The 18,666-nt window shown below is 39.9% G+C and overlaps 2 pseudogenes; both read left to right on the top strand.

The window, feature by feature from the left end:
* Window positions 1-1,308: 1,308 nt before the first annotated feature.
* Window positions 1,309-2,909, top strand: LOC141655830 (inorganic phosphate transporter 1-4-like; annotated as a pseudogene).
* Window positions 2,910-16,464: 13,555 nt separating this feature from the next.
* On the top strand, window positions 16,465-18,114 carry LOC141654718 (putative inorganic phosphate transporter 1-3; annotated as a pseudogene).
* The last annotated feature ends 552 nt before the right edge of the window (window positions 18,115-18,666 follow it).

Here is an 18,666-nt window from a genome sequence, read left to right as displayed (position 1 = left end):
ATCGCACCACATATCACTGACTGTTGCTCCTAAAATATCATCCGGGATGGGAAGGATCGTGTGGTCACTTAGGCATATACCATCCACCCACGCGTGATCCCAAAAAAGTGTTCCGACGTCCGTTACCTACTGCCACAGCTGAGCCACGTACAATTGTCCGTGCTTGAGATGATATGCCAGCCCAAATGTTTGACATGTTAGTTTTTGCTTGAAAGATGTCGATGTCAAGACGGTTATTGCAGTATTTAGCGCGAAGGACTCGTGACCAGAGACTGGCTGGCTCAGCGAGAACTCTCCAACCTAGCTTAGTTAGGAAAGCTGCATTAGCTTGACGTGCCGAGGAAATACCGAGCCCACCTAAAACTAAATATTCTATATTTTATGGTGGGCCGTGGCACGTGCCCACCCGGGCCCCCCTCTAGATCCGCCATTGCCTAGAATATTACCTTATAAAATAAAAACTCTATAAATATCGCGCATGCATTGTGCGAGAAATGGAACTTAGAAGAATGGACAGAAACGGCACATCAAATTAAGACGTATCCCACTAAGTTCTACGTATTATTGGTAAGTAAACTTTGACATTAACATGTCATTTAATTAATACGACATATTCCGTATATCCGTACTATCACTTATGGAAGAGCAGCTGTAATTAAAAGGCATATTTCGTAAGATGCCAGACTCATTAAACATAATTTTCATATAAATACACTTATATTTTCATTGATTATCTTCACAAAAAGTTCTCAATTCCCTCCTTTAACTCTTGCTTGCCCTCCCTATGTAGTCAAGATAAGCAAGCTTTTAATTTGGTATGCCTTCTATATTAAAAGTTACATGCATGTTCTCCCAAGTTCAATAACATATGGCTTCTGTTTTTTTTTTTTAACTTTTTTTTTAATTTATTTTTTGTTATTTTGTCCCAAATAATTTGCTACTCCATAAATGAACCACATTAATTTATTTAAACATTATATATTTGTTTTTTTTCCTTTCTCAAAATGATCCTCATAGTATGTTTGATATTGGTTGTTTAGCAAAGTTCACTGATACTCGCATATCTAGAGCTTTAATAAAATAAATAATTACGTTAATTGTTGATGACTTATTTAAAAAAAGGTGTCTAAAAATTTAAAAATTATATTTGATCTTAAAAACATAAAGTGAAAAGTTGTGTACATTAGAATGAAGAAAGTTTCTATCGATAAGTGTGTACATATTTAAGGTTAGAATAACAATGACTTTTATAATTTGTTGCAGGAGATAAGCAGAGCAAAAAAAAAAAACGATATAAGAAAAAGAAAAATGGCAAAAACAGAGCAACTACAAGTGCTGAACGCACTTGATGTAGCAAAAACACAATGGTACCATTTCACGACGATCATCATAGCAGGAATGGGATTTTTCACGGATGCTTATGACTTGTTTTGCATCTCCCTTGTGACAAGGTTATTGGGTCGGATATACTACCAAGTGGAGGGCGCGAAGAAACCGGGGTCACTTGCCAATCAACGTGGCGGCGGCGTGTGAGCGGAGTGGCCCTATGTGGAACCCTTGCAGGTCAACTTTTCTTCGGTTGGCTAGGGGACAAGATGGGGAGAAAGAAGGTTTACGGTATGACCTTGGTCCTCATGGTTTTCTCCTCCTTATCCTCGGGGCTTTCCTTTGGAAATAGTGCTAAGGGGGTGATGACCACCCTCTGCTTCTTTCGCTTCTGGCTCGGATTCGGTGTTGGTGGGGACTACCCTTTGTCCGCCACCATCATAAAACTGAGTATGCCAACAAGAAGACACGAGGTGCTTTTGTGGTCGCTTGTCTTTGCCATGCAAGGCATGGGTATTTTGGCCGGGAGTCGTGGCACTCATTGTCTCATCGACTTTTGATAATAAATTCAAGCCCCGTCTTACGCCGAAAACCCGCCTTGTCCCTCCCGGAAGAATCCGACTACATCCGGCGAATAGTTCTTATGTTCGGAGCCATCCTGCGGCACTCACCTACTCGGCGTATGAAGATGCACGAGACCGCCCGATATCTTTGCTCTTGTAGCAAAAAACGCCAAGCTAGCCGCATCCGACATGTCGAAAGTCCTAAAGGTCGAAATCGAAGCGGAGGAAGAACGAGTGGATCAAATCGCAAGGAGCGATAAGAACCAGTTCGGTCTATTCACTTTATTCGGTTGCCCGACAAGTATGGCCTTAAATTGCTTGGGACCACCTCCACATGGTTCCTACTCGACATTGCCTTCTACAGTCAAAATCTCTTCCAAAGAGACGTCTTCACCTCGTGGGATGGATCGGTCCCTCGAAAAACATGAGTGCCATTAAAGAGGTTTACGTGATTGCTCGAGCTCAAACCCTAATTGCCCTTTGTGGGACCGTCCCAGGCTACTTTGGTTCACCGTGGCTTTCATCGACATCATCGGTCGATGGATCATCCAAATGATGGGTTTCATAATGATGACAATCTTCATGTTTGCCATCGCCTTCCCCTATGCACACTGGCAAAAGAAGGAGAACCGCATAGGATTCATCATTATGTATGGCCTCACCTTCTTCTTTGCCAATTTCGGGCCAAATGCAACCACGTTCATAGTCCCTGCGGAGATCTTCCCCGCTAGACTTAGGTCCACGTGTCACGGAATATCCGCCGCCACAGGCAAAGCCGGAGCCATTATCGGTGCTTTTGCGTTCGTCTACCTATCCCAAGATCCTGATCCGGCTAAGAGAGAGCATGGTTACCCTGCCGGTATTGGCAAGAAAAACTCTCTCATTATTCTTGGTGTTATTAACTTCATTGGAATGCTCTTCACCTTCCTTGTGCCCGAGCCTAATGGATTGTCTCTTGAGGAGGCTTCTGGTGAGGTTGAGGAGGATTCATCAAACGATGATCGCGAAGAATCCGCTTAAGTTCAACTACTAACACTACTCACAAGAATTTCGGATACGTCCACACAACCCTAATTTTTCTATATATACCATTTTTATAATGCTTATTTTCCTTTCTTATGAAATATTGTATTATTTGATTGATTGATTAATTGTGCTTATTTTCCCATCTTATGGTTTGCCCAACATTTTTTACAACAAATTTTCATTATAGACAGGAGATATCCGTCTATAGTTATAGATGGGCCAAATATCCACCCGCTTTAAGTATAAGACAAGCAACAAGTTGCATGGTAAGGCCCAAAAATATCACCACTTTAAGCATATTTGACCCGTCTTTCACTTTAGACGGATATCTTCACTCCATTTTCATATACTCCACATCATGATACTTCACCTTTTATAAACAAACATACATTCACTCTACACACCCATACATAGAACACACATACACATAACGATCCCCCTGATGGACCCCGTACTGACCGGTTCGAAGTTGTGAGGGCAACATTGCGGTTTTAGAACGTCTCCCAAACCTTTGCGGTAGGTCCAAACAATCCTACCCGGGTTCAATTTATTAGATGCCCGATGTTCGTTTTGTTCATTGGTTTTAGGTTCCAAAATCGTCGCTCTGATATCACTTTGTAACACCCCCCATACACCAAGGTGCCTTACCAAGACCACCTTAGCATATCAAGGTCCTACCATCTCGGTTGTCCGAGATAAAGTATATGAAATGAACCATAATAGAACGTTTATTAAAAGTATAAATTGTTTAACCAAACTCAAACTGAAAACCAAACCAAAACTGTTTACAACTTCGAAAAGAAACCAACATAAAAATTAATGTTTAAGACCACAGCGGAAGCTAGCTAAAGAACATGTGATGACTCTGCCCCGTCCATATTACCTGCTAAACCAACTGCTCACCATCCCCGAATGGATCACCATAGTTTTAAAAACATTAAACGGGGTCAGTCAACTGCATAACCAAAATAAGAAATCACAGATACACAATTCAATCCAAACTGTAGTAACCATCCTCAAAACTCCAATAGTAACCAGTAACCGACTACACATTGAAGTGTGTAGCCTTGCCAGGTTATATATCGCAACAGGTAACCCTCGCCGCCAGTGGGGACCATAGCCGTAACACCTAAACCCCGCTCATCGCAATGAGCGAACCCAAATCAATAATGTGCACATCCTCCGTGTGACAGGAGCCACAAGAGGCGAACTTGGGTATGAAGACCATCTCCCGAAAATGTCTTCACCAACAGTGAGCAATAACCAGAGATTTCAAAATCAACCACAATCACAATAATAAATCCAACCAATCAATACAAATGCCGTCTTATAATTAATTATGCAATCAACTGAGTAAGGAAACCCTACCTTTTCACAATCCAAGCACACACGCAAGTAACCGCAATAGCAAACCTCCATGGAACCGTCACCTACAAGTAATAATCACAAACAATTACTAAACTACCCCTCAATTAACCGATATACTATGCCCAATTATCAATTCCCCTTATTTCCCAAATTAGGGTTTACTTAACTATAAGAATAACAATAAATCACCAAGAGTTGCAATTGACACGGAATAAGATGCTAAACCTCAAGATCTAACAACCTATGCCTTGGAGATGATTAGAATGATTAGAGAGGCAGTGTACGTAGTTTATGACTGAGAAAAGTGATTAGGAAATGATTAGAAACTGTTAACACGCCTTTATATACTTCTCCAATTATTCTAATCAAAACCGCGGAAAACTAACCCCTCAGACCGGGTACTCGGTCGAGTACCTAAAGTACTCAGCCGAGAATGACCTACTTGACCGAGCTCCTCAATACTCGGCCGAGTACACCCAAAACAGTTGCCTTTTTAAAAGCGCTTGACAACATACTCGACCGAGTATGGCCTACTCGACAGAGTAAGCTGAGACCATAAAATCGTAGTATTACAGTCAGCATCTGTTTATTCTTCAAGGTGAGTTTGTGATTAATTGGTTATCATTCGGTAGATCTTGAATAGCATAGTGATAGGGTATGATCGTTGTTTGTAGGGTATGATATGGATTCTTGCTTGGCGTAGTATGATTGATGCATTTCTATAGAATGACGAAAAGGTAGAGTTTCCCTACTTAGTTTCAGTTATGAATGTTGCTTGTTTAGTTGTGTAACGTGGTTATTGTTGTTGACTGTTACGTTGATGAGTTGTTGCGGCTACAGTATGGAAACGGTGATAGCGGTGATGTTGTTGTCACTGGTATTGATTGTAAAGCCATTGTCAGGAAATGGTCTTCACCCCCATATTCGCCCCATGTAGATCTCGTCACAAGGAGGATGTGTACATTAATGATCTAGGTTCGCTCGTTGCGATGAGTAGGGCTTAGGTGGGCAAGGTTGCGGTATCCCACTGGTGGTGTTGGTTACCCGTTGCGATGGGAACCATTGGTTACTACGTGATTGGAGTGGTGGAGATTTGTAGTGGTTGGTTTGAGTTGTATTGCACATTGAATCATTTTATTTCACTGTTTCTATATTCTGTTACTAACTTGTGTGGTGTGTTGGGTGTTTCTTCTCTTTGTCTATGTCTCCTGTGATCCATTTGATATTGCCGGCAAATGGTGAGCAGTGAGACTTTTTAGGTTGCAATGATTGCTGTTTCGTTGTGGCTGCTGGGTTGGAGAGGTTGCACGATATAGAGTTGGCTTGGTCGATAGTAGTGTCATCAGTTATATTTCTTTTAATGTCATAGTTAGTTCTTGTCCGTTTGTTTCCGCTGTAAGTTTGTAAAGAGATTTATTAAATGTTCTTTTATGGTCTATTTAATATAATTACCTCGGAAAAGCGAGATGGTAACGCCCTTACTTATTGGGGAAGGTCTGGTTAATGCTCTTCGGTAAGTGGGAGTGTTACAAAGTGGTATCAGAGCGACGATTTTGGAAGCTGGATCAATGAACCAAATGAATGCAGGGTGTCAAATTAAAATGAAGTTGGTGTATATGTGTTGGGATCCCTCTTATGTCGGTTTTGGGTGAGAAGGTGCCCTTATCTCAGAATCCCGGCCCTAACATGCTTAAGCCAGCAACTCCGAGTGTGTTGGCTATATGGTGTGTGGTTATTTTGGTTTGTATGTTATGTTGGTCTGAAAGTTGGATCAGTTATGAAACATTGGAAGAATAAATGGATGTGCATGTGTAAGAGCATGTATGGTTAGCTTGAGTCCTATGCGTGTTAACTATGATGTGAAGAGGAACGTAGAATGTACTTATAGTGTGTAAATGTGCTTCTATTTGGTGTGAGTGGCATGTGATAGTGCTTCATGGAGTAATGGCGTGAATACTTGTATGCATATAACATCGTTGGTAACCTAATCAAGCTTGAATATCATTGTGTGTGGATAACATGGTAAATTTTGTGAAAAGAATTACACGGGACATAATGTGTGATGTGCAATTAGGTTTAATAGGTGTGAGTAGTCAATAAGTTGCATGGTGTATGATAGAAATAGGACCTAAATGTGACGAGTCCTGAATAAGTTTAGACTCCGAACAATGTTTATCGATTTTGCAGGGACGGTTCTATGTAAAAGTTACAATCCCGTTACTGATTCAGGGTACTCGACCGAGTACATAAGATACTCGACCGAGCATGATGACACTCGACCGAGTACTCAGAAGGCTGTAGCTGATGTATTATGCAAATTCTGAGCACTCGACCGAGTAGACAACCTCTACAAGGCCGAGTAGTTCCAGTACTCGACCGAGTACGCTTAATTTTGCCGGTTCAGCGATAGGATTTCCGGAACAATATAATCACACAACCCCTATTATTTTCGACTACTACTCCTTATTATTCACTCAAAATCTCTCAAAGTTTCCTCTCACAACACAACTCTTGGTGATTTTGCTATTTTGATCTTAGATTCATCCTCTTATCTTTCTCTCCTTCAATCAATTTCCAATTTAAGGTAATGTCTCTTTAAAGCCTCTTATTTCCAATTAATTGAATGTGTAAGTTACTCAAATCTGAAAGTTTTGGTCATTAAATTCAAAGAATCATGTTTGAATGTTGTTAAATTGGTAGTAAATGTTTCAAGTAATCGGTTTGCATATGAAAAAGATGATCTCTAAGCCTAAAATCCCTAATTTTGTACCGAAAATTTTTTAGGGTTTGCCCTAAAATTTTGATTTTTGTCACTTAGATTTCTTGTAGGATGCCTATAGAAGTTCAATTGATGCTAATAATATTCTACCAAATGACTACCTTGTGTATTTTGATAGAAACATCCGTCTTAAACGTCGTCTTAAAAACAGAATAAAACTGAAAATTTTCATCTTGAATTGGTATGTGTGAATTCCGGAAAATTCTTGTTGAACTTATATTCTTGCAGCATGCCAAAAGCTAGAGCACCTCCCAAGAGAAGAACTCGCACCAATACCGCGATTGAGCAAGGACAAACGAGGGAGGAGTCGCTTGTTCCTCCGGTTGACCAATATCCGATGGTAATCTTTGCCCATTTCGAACAACAGGCTGCTTTTGTCACTTTAATGGGACATACTATGAGACCAACCTGATGTATAGATTCGGGTATCTTGAAAGACTTGGGAATTGAGTCGGATATAACTCATATATTCGAAATTTTGGGTATGGAGGGGTTGTATCACCTCCTCGAGAAGTCCTATCCTTTCCTTACTTTGGTGTTATTGAGTTCGTTTAAGTATGATGTAGGTGGAAAGACCGCTCATTTCCGCCTCATGAACACCGACCTTTCTTTGACCCTGGACCAGTTTGCCGAGAATTTGGGGTTGGAACCCGAGGAGGAGGGGTAGTTGAGTGACGTGGCGACTGAGAGCGGGGCTCCTAACTACCTTCATTACATCACGGGTCGACCCGCCCCTACCTCTAGTGACATGTTCATAAATGATGTCCAACACGTGTCCCTTTGCATCTTGATCTTGAGGATGTAAACCTGCTTGCTTTACGGTCAGAGTGACGCGAGCAAGTTAAACACCCATTAGGTAATGCTTTTGATGTCTTACCTCAATGCCCTTCGGAGGGAGCAATTTTACTACAGCGCTCTCGGTGTGGTGTGTGCTAGCTTGGCACTTATGGTCTGTTACAAGACTCGTTACCTTAGCTGCGGGCCCATATTGACCCGCTTGGCCCAGAGACTGACCGAATTTGTTGCCCCTGCCGAGTCGACTTCTGCCTTATTTGAGACGGCCCCTACCATGGATGAGAGTTACTTGTGCCATATTAAGTCGTTGAGGAGGTTGGATGACGGAGCCTTAGCCTGGAGGGTGAAGGGAACTAGGTCGATGAGATTGATTAATGCTAAGAACCTACCTGTGATTGACCACTTGCGGGAGTATGATTTGGGGAGTGGGAAACCCGAGCCCCAGCCATAGTACTATCTTATCTCCCCCGCGATTCTAGTGGACTTGTCTGGCCACTTATAGCTTCTAGTCGGCATAAGGCCGTCTCTACGCCTCGTGAGACCCGTGGAGTGAGGGTGACTGAGGAGGTAGCGTTTGAGGCACTTTACTCCCCATAGAACTTCTACCCGTACCAGTACCCGTCCTATCCTACAGTTCATGACCCTAGGATGCAGGTTAGCGAGCTCACCGAGAGGATATCTACCACCTTGGTGCTGAGGAACATGCACGAGAAGGCGCACCCCCTAAACGTGGGGACCGACCTTACTCAGCCCGTGTGGCGGAGGGTAGAAGGAGATGACAGCGGGGTGTTCCATAGCTATGGGGTGGACCTAAACACATGTAGACACCCGACTATTTACGAGTATGGTTGCCTTGCAGGGCCGTTGATATATGATTTATTTGCACCGAATTTCCCTTCTACTTTCATGTATTCCGACTCCTATCGAGTCGGTTTTGTACGTCTTATCTTGCATTTTGTGCCTGATATCTGCGTCTATGAATTTGTGCCCCTCTTGCAGGACTTGAGACGGTTATAGAGAAGTCGGGGCAAGTGAGGCGGTTTGATGAGTAAGCATGAGGAAAAGAAGGTTGAAATATTGAAGAAGTGTTCTCTGGCGGCAGGCCGGCAGCCGGCCCACCGGTAGGGAACCCCCTCCCATGCCTTGGACAATTTAGGAGTGAATTGAAGAAAAAAAGAAGGAAGATCTCGCTGCCGGTTGGCACCCCGGCAGCCGGACGCACCATCAAGTTGAAGAGTTGAAGTCAAGAAACCCAGCAAGAGGTGTTCTCTGCCGGCAGGCCGGCAGCCGGTCCACCGGCAGAGAACACACCAAACACAACTCTTTTGCATTTTGAAGAAAGAACTCGCTGCCGGCAAGGAGGCCGGTAGCCGGTTGACCGGCACAAAGACCATACACGGAAGATTGGGCTTCATTTCCTCCTTATGTTTAATCCATGGGGATAGTATAAATACCCCTCCCTTTATCATTTGTAAACACATACCCTAGATCTGAAATTATTTCCTTAACCTTATGCAAACCCTTAATCAAAACTTTAATTTTTCCTTAATCAATTACTAATCACTTCTTATATTAGCTTAGAATTAGTATTGTTCAATTGTTTACATTTACTAGTGGGTTGTTAATTGGAGATTGGTGAAGATTATTATTCTACTTAATCAAAGGTTGCAACTTTGTCTTCAATATTGGTATAATCTCTTCTCTATTATTGTTCGTCTTTCATTTGTTTACATATTGAATTGTTTAGTTAATAAAATTTGCAAACAAGTTTCCCTTTGCTTGTTTTATGCTAAATTCTTCACCTTTTGTTTATGTCACCATAAGCATGTGTGAGTAGTGCCTTGCTAGGATGTAGGGGAATCCCTTGTAGTGTTAAGGAGAGGCCTTTGGCATGGATTAATTGTAACTCTTGGGTTGTTTACATTTACTACTTATTATGCACATAAGGTGTTTGAAGAATTGATCAAATGAGTAAGTTGAGTTAATTCTTCTAATAATTTATCTACTATTTGAGTGAGTAACTTGAGTAGTAACTAGGATTTGATAGCAAGTTTTGAGTTAGATTAATTGAATGAGTAAATTGGTTGATCTTGGCTCAAGTGTAGAATTTACATCAAGAGGTTAGAATCTACATGTTATAATAACCTAGATAACCATTAGCCCATGCCCATTTTCCCCTCTCCATACTACTTGGGTGAACCCGACCGTCCTAATCTTTCTTAATCATCGTTTTGGACCATCTTAATCGTTACTTAATTCCTACTTGCTTTAGTTTACATTTTAATCATTAGTTAGAACTCAAACCACCTCTTTTTAGATCGAAGAATCGAACTAAACTAGTTTATAAACGAGTAATCCTAGTGCCACAATTTCCGTCTTTTGGGTTCGACAATTTTTGCATATTACAACGAGAAATCGTTCACTTGCGAAAGGAGTATAAATAAAACTCATAACAGCCGTGGGGAGCCAACTATAGTAGCCAGCTAGATAAGGAGGGGAGATGGGTTGGTGGTGACTATGCTGCTGGGGCATATCCGGGAGCTGGGACATCGGGCACATGTGGTTGTGATGACATGGATGATGATGTGGGCGTAGACCCTTGAGCTTGGTTTGATTTGTTGTTTGCTTTAGTTGGATGTTGTTGCGGATTTGTTATTACTTTTCGACATTCGGATTTATTTCGGATATGTGTAATCTGGCCATAAGGCCAAGACTCTACTTTTCCTAGGTCACGTGTGTTTATGACTTGATTCTTTATGTTAGCCGATGGTTGAACTTTGTGTTGCAGGTAAATGATTGAGTTTTCATGGTGTAGATTGAGAAAATTGCGTTCTGCTTTGGGATACTCGACCGAGTACTGACTACTCGACCGAGTACCGACTACTCGACCGAGTACCGCATACTCGGCTGAGTGTTCTCTGATACTCGACCGAGTACACTAAGCTGGAGACTGTGCTTTGAATTCGTAGTTCCGTTGCTTGGTTGTATGATTTTGGTTGAGTTTTTCATTGTTTTCTTGGTGAGGATTGATGGGACCGAGGTGTGGGTGATGTGGTATGGGTATGACGGTATTGTGATGACCCAAAAACATGGTTGGGATTTGAGATGGGTGTGAAATTTGAATTGGCACGGATAAGAATATGGTGACAATATGGCATTATTTTGTGTGTTCGATTGTTATACGTCTTTACAAGCATCTGTGATTTGAAGTTATGTTAATTCCACTTAATCCAAGCATATTGCATTAGATTAGGTTCTTGCAGGGTTATATTTGATAAGAAGATGTGATGATTACTTTAGTTAATTGTTATGTTCAAACGTTTATACCTTCCTTGTTACAGTTGGGAGTGAACTTCGGGGACGAAGTTCCTTTTAATAGGGGTAGATAACATCGCGGCAAAAACTTGAAAAAACTTCTTTAAACCGTTACTGGTAATGTTTTATTCCTTTGAACTGTTACTTTAATCTTTAAGTTGTTGCTATTTAATCAATTTAATCTTATCAACCTTATTTTCTAATCGGTTTAGTTGAAGGGCATGGTAGTAATGTGGTTGTTGGGCAAGCACTAATGTTATGTGTGGCAAACATTAGTTTTATGGTTGTTATACTAATATCATGGTGACTCTGTGGTGGTAGGCATGTAATAGTGTTAGTACTTTGTTGACGGTATAATAACTTTATAGTATACATGTTGGCGTTATTTGATGATTTGTATAACTATTACGTGACACGTCTGACAGCGTGTTAATATAAAACACGGAGGATAAAACGAAATTCATTTCCACGATACATTTTATCATTTCTAAACCTAATTTTCTCTCTCTCCCAGTTTTCTCATCTCCCTCTACCAATCATGAGTTAGCCTTGAACACTAATCCGGAAAGGGAGATAGCTTATGCATGGAGTCATCGAGTCGGGTTGTCGCCGCCGTCGGCATCTGTTTGTTCTTCAAGGTGAGTTTGTGAATAATTGGTTATCATTCGGTAGATCTTGAATAGCATACTGATAGGGTATGATCGTTGTTTGTAGGGTATCATATGGATTCTTGATTGGCGTAGTATGATTGATGCATTTGTATGGAATGGCGAAAAGGTAGGGTTTCCCTACTCAGTTTCCGTTATGAATGTTGCTTGTTTAGTTGTGTAAGGTGGTTGTTGTTGTTGACTGTTACCTTAATGAGTTATTGCGGCTACAGTATGGAAACGGTGATGGTGGTGATGTTGTTGTTACTGGTATTGATTGTGAACCCATTGTCGAGAGATGGTCTTCACCCCCATATTCTCCCTTGTGGCTCCTGTCACAAGGGGTATGTGCACATTAATGATCTGGATTCGCTCGTTGCGATGAGAAGGGCTTTGGTGGGCAAGGCTGTAGTCCCCCACTAGCGGTGTTGGTTACCCGTTGCGATGGGAACCATTGGTTACTACGTGATTAGAGTGGTGGAGACTGGTAGTGGTGGTTTGAGTTGTATTGCACATTGAATAAATTTATTTCACTCTCTCTATATTCTGTTACTGATTTGTGTGGTGTGTTGTGTGTTTCTTCTCTTTGTCTGTGTTTACGGTGATCTATATGATAATGTCGGCAAATGGTGAGCAGTGAGACTTTTCGGGTTGCTATGGTTGTTATTTCATTGTGGTTGCTGGGTTAGAGAGGTCGCACAATATAGAGTTAGCTTGGTCGATAGTAATATTATTAGTTGTATTTCTTTTAATGTCATAGCTAGTTCTTGTCCATTTGTCTCCGTTGTAAGTTTGTAAAGTGAGTTATTAAATGTTCTTTTATGGTCTATTTGACATAATTACCTCTGGCAACCGAGATGGTAACTCCCTTACTTATTGGGGAAGGTCTGGTTAAGGCTTTTCGGTAAGTGGGGCTTTTATACCATTTCCCTAGATATGTAAATACTCACTCATTATAACAAATAAACTAACTACTAATAAATATGTAAAGGGTTGCATAAGAACAATATGATAAACAAGAAATAAAATTGATAAAAGGGAATAAGTAAAAAGGAAATACCAATTGCAAAACTTAAATAAAAGAACAAGGAAATGGATGAGCAATCTTCAAATGCAAACCCGGATCAAATGTAAACTTAGTATTCTAAATGCTTATGAGAGAACTTTTGTAAAGGAAAGCAAGTTTTTAAACCCTAAAGCAAAGTAGAAATGACAGAAATAGGATTTGTTTGCGAAATAACAAGCTAGGATTATATAGACGAGGCGAGAATATGAAGAGGCGTTGAGATGTCAACCACCCTTGGTGCCAGGGGCCACTGACCCCGATTGCGGTCGTAGCAAAATGGCTTTTGAGCTTTATTTCTTCACTTTTATCACATGCACTTGCAACGCCTAGGGCCACGGGTCATCAACCCCGATAGGGGTCGTGACTATACACTTTTTCGCTTATTTTATTCTCCTTGTTGAGCATGAACATGACCCAAAGGCATAGAGGTCGAGGCTTGGGGTCGTGGGCGGTTTTCGACAACGAATAGCAAAACTGTCGTAACTTATGCATACGGGCTCAGAATGCCTTGAAACTTGTTCCTCTTGACTCGGAACTCTCTTGGGATCTTGGCACGCCATCTTAGGCCCCAATAATCGTCTCACATAGCTTCGCCATACTCGGAATTCCTCCAAGTGACGGGATTTGAGGTAGAAATGACCCAAAGCCTACAATTGACATTAATACACGAGAAATACTACAAAGGCGACATTAGCTCACAAAACCGCTCTAAAGAGTGAATAATGAACATGAAATTGAGCTAAATGAGGGAGGAAAATTATATATAAAATGGACCTATCAGTCTATAAGGATGTGTGATAAAACTACGGATCCACTAAACCATGTAGCCTTCGATAACCAAAAAATGTTTTTCAATAAACATGGCATTTTGACACCAATGATTGGCTTAGAAGAGTCATTTAGAATGATTTAGGGACGAATCTAAAGAGCGTTTATCATTCTAAGTGAAATATGATTTGCATATGCTATTTTAACTAGAGCGTAAAATGGATTTGAACAGGTCCAAACTCCTACAAAGTTTGTTGGTAGCCCCTATTTGTCTTAATCTGATCGATAACCTAATCTGAATCGAATAACCTAATCTGAATCGAATACCGATAGCTAATTAAGCCGGCATGATGTGTCCACACAGTGTTATTTGATCCGTAGGGAAATATTTCAAAAAATTCATTAAAATACGTACTATTGGCTTCCATTATATCATTCAAAGTGAAATATGCTTTGCATGTGCTTTTTAACTAGAGCATAAAGTGCATTCGAATGGGTCCAACCTCCTACGAACTTTGTTCCTAACTCCTCTTTATCTTTATCCGATTTGTTAACCTAATCTCGAATCGAATGCCAAAAGTCAAGCCAGCGTGGCATAACCACACAATTTTATCTTATACATAGGGAAATATTTCAAGAACATAACAATTAGGATTTTCCTAACAATATCGAAACAAGTGTAACTTTTCTTTCATTAAATTATTATCTTTTCATTAAAATATAATCTGATATTTAAATTCTAATCTTTTAATTAAATTCAAAATTATGATTTTTTCATTAAAATAAAGGATCAATTGATGAAAACAACCTTTAATGCTGCACTTTTTAAAACTAAACACCTTATGAAAGGTTTTTTAAAATATAATACCTTAATGTGTATTTCATTCACATTTGATACCTTGAGTGGATTTAGACTAAAAAAATGGAATATTCCGACCATTTTTAAAAGACATGGCAACGTATTTATGATGCACCCCGTTCACATTTTCAACCTCTTCCCTTCCCTCTTATAACTACAAGTCACGGTTGATTCAACCTCGGCAGTATTTCACAGTTTTTTGGACCCAGATTCACTTAAGGTACCAAAATGTGAATAAACTGCACATTAAAGTACTAAGTTTTAAAAACTTTTCATAAGGCGTTAGGTTTTAAAAAGTGCAACATTAAAGAGTGTTTACATCAATTGATCCTAAAATAAACTATAATATAAACCATCACTTGGTAAACTAAGCCATAAATTGATAAATTTTTCATTAATGCAATAATTATAACTTTAGAAAATAACTTGATACATACTTACTATTAGCTTTGTGACATAAAAAAAATCAACAAAACAATTGGAGAAATTTATAAAATGAAATCCTTAATTTTATGGTAAAAACATATTTTCATAAATATACTCCATGTTTCCTAGCTTTACTTAATTTCAATGAAAAATTCATTAAAATACTTACTATTAGATTCCATTTTAATTTCTTTTGTTTCATCTCAAAATTCACTTCAAGTGAAAAATATTAATTAAATAGTGATTTAAAATATATAAATAATACCTAGGTAGCACGGACACTCCTCCTAATTAGTCGTCCCAGTTCGACGCCATGTCGGACACCCGACACTTTCTGAACACACCACTAAACATGTTATAATTTAGACGAGGAATAAAATGTTAAAAGAGATTGATTAGAAGATGGGTTTTGGTTGGAAAAAAAGAATTAGTTATAGTCAGGTCAAATTTTACCTTCACTTATTTAAATTTAATATCAAATACATTACAAAAATAAATAATACCTTACTTATAACCATAAAATATTTATATTATTAAATTTAAATAATGTGTTCCGTGTCCTAAATTTTATGGGAAGCCATATTACGTGTCCGTGTTCATTTTGGTGCTACCTAAAATATTACCTTATTAAATAAAAACTCTATAAATATCGCGCATGCATTGCGCGAGAAATGGAATATAGATATATCAATAGAACTTAGAAGAATGGACAAAAACGGCACATCAAATTAAGACGTATCCCACTAAGTTCTACGTATTATTGGTAAGTAAACTTTGACATTAACATGTCATTTAATTAATACGACATTTTCCGTATATCCGTACTCCAGAAAAAAAAAATGTAGTGCAACTATCAGTTATGGAAGAGCAGCTGTAATTAAAAGGCATATTTCGTAAGATGCCAGACTCATTAAACATAATTTTCATATAAATACACTTATATTTTCATTGATTATCTTCACAAAAAGTTCTCAATTCCCTCCTTTAACTCTTGCTTGCCCTCCCTATGTAGTCAAGATAAGCAAGCTTTTAATTTGGTATGCCTTCTATATTAAAAGTTACATGCATGTTCTCCCAAGTTCAATAACATATGGCTTCTGTTTTTTTTTTAACTTTTTTTTTAATTTATTTTTTGTTATTTTGTCCCAAATAATTTGCTACTCCATAAATGAACCACATTAATTTATTTAAACATTATATATTTGTTTTTTTTCCTTTCTCAAAATGATCCTCATAGTATGTTTGATATTGGTTGTTTAGCAAAGTTCACTTATACTCGCATATCTAGAGCTTTAATAAAATAAATAATTACGTTAATTGTTGATGACTTATTTAAAAAAAGTGTCTAAAAATTTAAAATTTATATTTGATCTTAAAAACATAAAGTGAAAAGTTGTGTAGATTAGAATGAAGAAAGTTTCTATCGATACGTATGTACATATTTAAGGTGAGAATAACAATGACTTTTATAATTTGTTGCAAGAGATAAGCAGAGCAAAAAAAAAAACGATATAAGAAAAAGAAAAATGGCAAAAACAGAGCAACTACAAGTGCTGAACGCACTTGATGTAGCAAAAACACAATGGTACCATTTCACGACGATCATCATAGCAGGAATGGGATTTTTCACGGATGCTTATGACTTGTTTTGCATCTCCCTTGTGACAAGGTTATTGGGTCGGATATACTACCAAGTGGAGGGCGCGAAGAAACCAGGGTCACTGCCAATCAACGTGGCAGCGGCCGTGAGCGGAGTGGCCCTATGTGGAACCCTTGCAGGTCAACTTTTCTTCGGTTGGCTAGGGGACAAGATGGGGAGAAAGAAGGTTTACGGTATGACCTTGGTCCTCATGGTTTTCTCCTCCTTATCCTCGGGGCTTTCCTTTGGAAATAGCGCTAAGGGGGTGATGACCACCCTCTGCTTCTTTCGCTTCTGGCTCGGATTCGGTGTTGGTGGGGACTACCCTTTGTCCGCCACCATCATGTCCGAGTATGCCAACAAGAAGACACGAGGTGCTTTTGTGGCTGCTGTCTTTGCCATGCAAGGCATGGGTATTTTGGCCGGGGGAGTCGTCGCACTCATTGTCTCATCAGCTTTTGATAATAAATTCAAGCCCCCGTCTTACGCTGAGAACCCCGCCTTGTCCCTCCCGGACGAATCCGACTATATCTCGGCGAATAGTTCTTATGTTCGGAGCCATCCTGCGGCACTCACCTATTCATGGCGTATGAAGATGCCCGAGACGCCCGATATCGCCCTTGTAGCAAAAAACGCAAAGCTAGCCGCATCCGACATGTCGAAAGTCCTAAAGGTCGAAATCGAAGCGGAGGAAGAACGAGTGGATCAAATCGCAAGGAGCGATAAGAACCAGTTCGGTCTATTCACTGTTCAGTTTGCCCGACAGTATGGCCTTAAATTGCTAGGGACCACCTCCACATGGTTCTTACTCGACATTGCCTTCTACAGTTAAAATCTCTTCCAAAGAGACGTCTTCACCTCTGTGGGATGGATCGGTCCCTCAGAAAACATGAGTGCCATTAAAGAGGTTTACGTGATTGCTCGAGCTCAAACCCTAATTGCCCTTTGTGGGACCGTCCCTGGCTACTGGTTCACCGTGGCTTTCATCGACATCATCGGTCGATGGATCATCCAAATGATGGGTTTCATAATGATGACAATCTTCATGTTTGCCATCGCCTTCCCCTATGCACACTGGCAAAAGAAGGAGAACCGCATAGGATTCATCATTATGTATGGCCTCACCTTCTTCTTTGCCAATTTCGGGCCAAATGCAACCACGTTCATAGTCCCTGCGGAGATCTTCCCCGCTAGGCTTAGGTCCACGTGTCACGGAATATCCGCCGCCACAGGCAAAGCCGGAGCCATTATCGGCGCTTTTGCGTTCGTCTACCTATCCCAAGATCCTGATCCGGCTAAGAGAGAGCATGGTTACCCTGCCGGTATTGGCAAGAAAAACTCTCTCATTATTCTTGGTGTTATTAACTTCATTGGAATGCTCTTCACCTTCCTTGTGCCCGAGCCTAATGGATTGTCTCTTGAGGAGGCTTCTGGTGAGGTTGAGGAGGATTCATCAAACGATGATCGCGAAGGATCCGCTTAAGTTCAACTATTAACACTACTCACAAGAATTTCGGATACCTCCACACAACCCTAATTTTTCTATATATACCATTTTTATAATGCTTATTTTCCCTTCTTATGAAATATTGTATTATTTGATTGATTGATTAATTGTGCTTATTTTCCTATCTTATGGTTTGCCCAACATTTTTTACAACAACAAATTTTCATTATAGATAGGAGATATCCGTCTATAGTTATAGATGGGCCAAATATCCACCCGCTTTAAGTATAAGACAAGCAACAAGTTGCATGGTGGAGCTCAAAAATATCACCACTTTAAGCATATTAGACCCGTCTTTCACTTTAGACGGATATCTTCATTCCATTTTCATATACTCAACATCATGATACTTCACCTTTTATAAACAAACATACATACACTCTACACACACATACATAGAACACACATACACATAACGATCCCCTTGACGGACCCCGTACTGACCGGTTCGAAGTTGTGAGGGCAACATTGCGGTTTTAGAATGTCTCCCAAACCTTTGCGGTAGGTCCAAACAATCCTACCCGGGTTCAATTTATTAGACGCCCGATGTTCGTTTTGTTCATTGGTTTTAGGTTCCAAAAT

This window comes from Silene latifolia, chromosome 5 (assembly GCF_048544455.1).
Source record: "Silene latifolia isolate original U9 population chromosome 5, ASM4854445v1, whole genome shotgun sequence".
Lineage (NCBI taxonomy): Eukaryota > Viridiplantae > Streptophyta > Magnoliopsida > Caryophyllales > Caryophyllaceae > Silene > Silene latifolia.
Note: the sequence above shows the minus strand (reverse complement) of the source record. Positions and strands in the feature narration are given on the sequence as shown.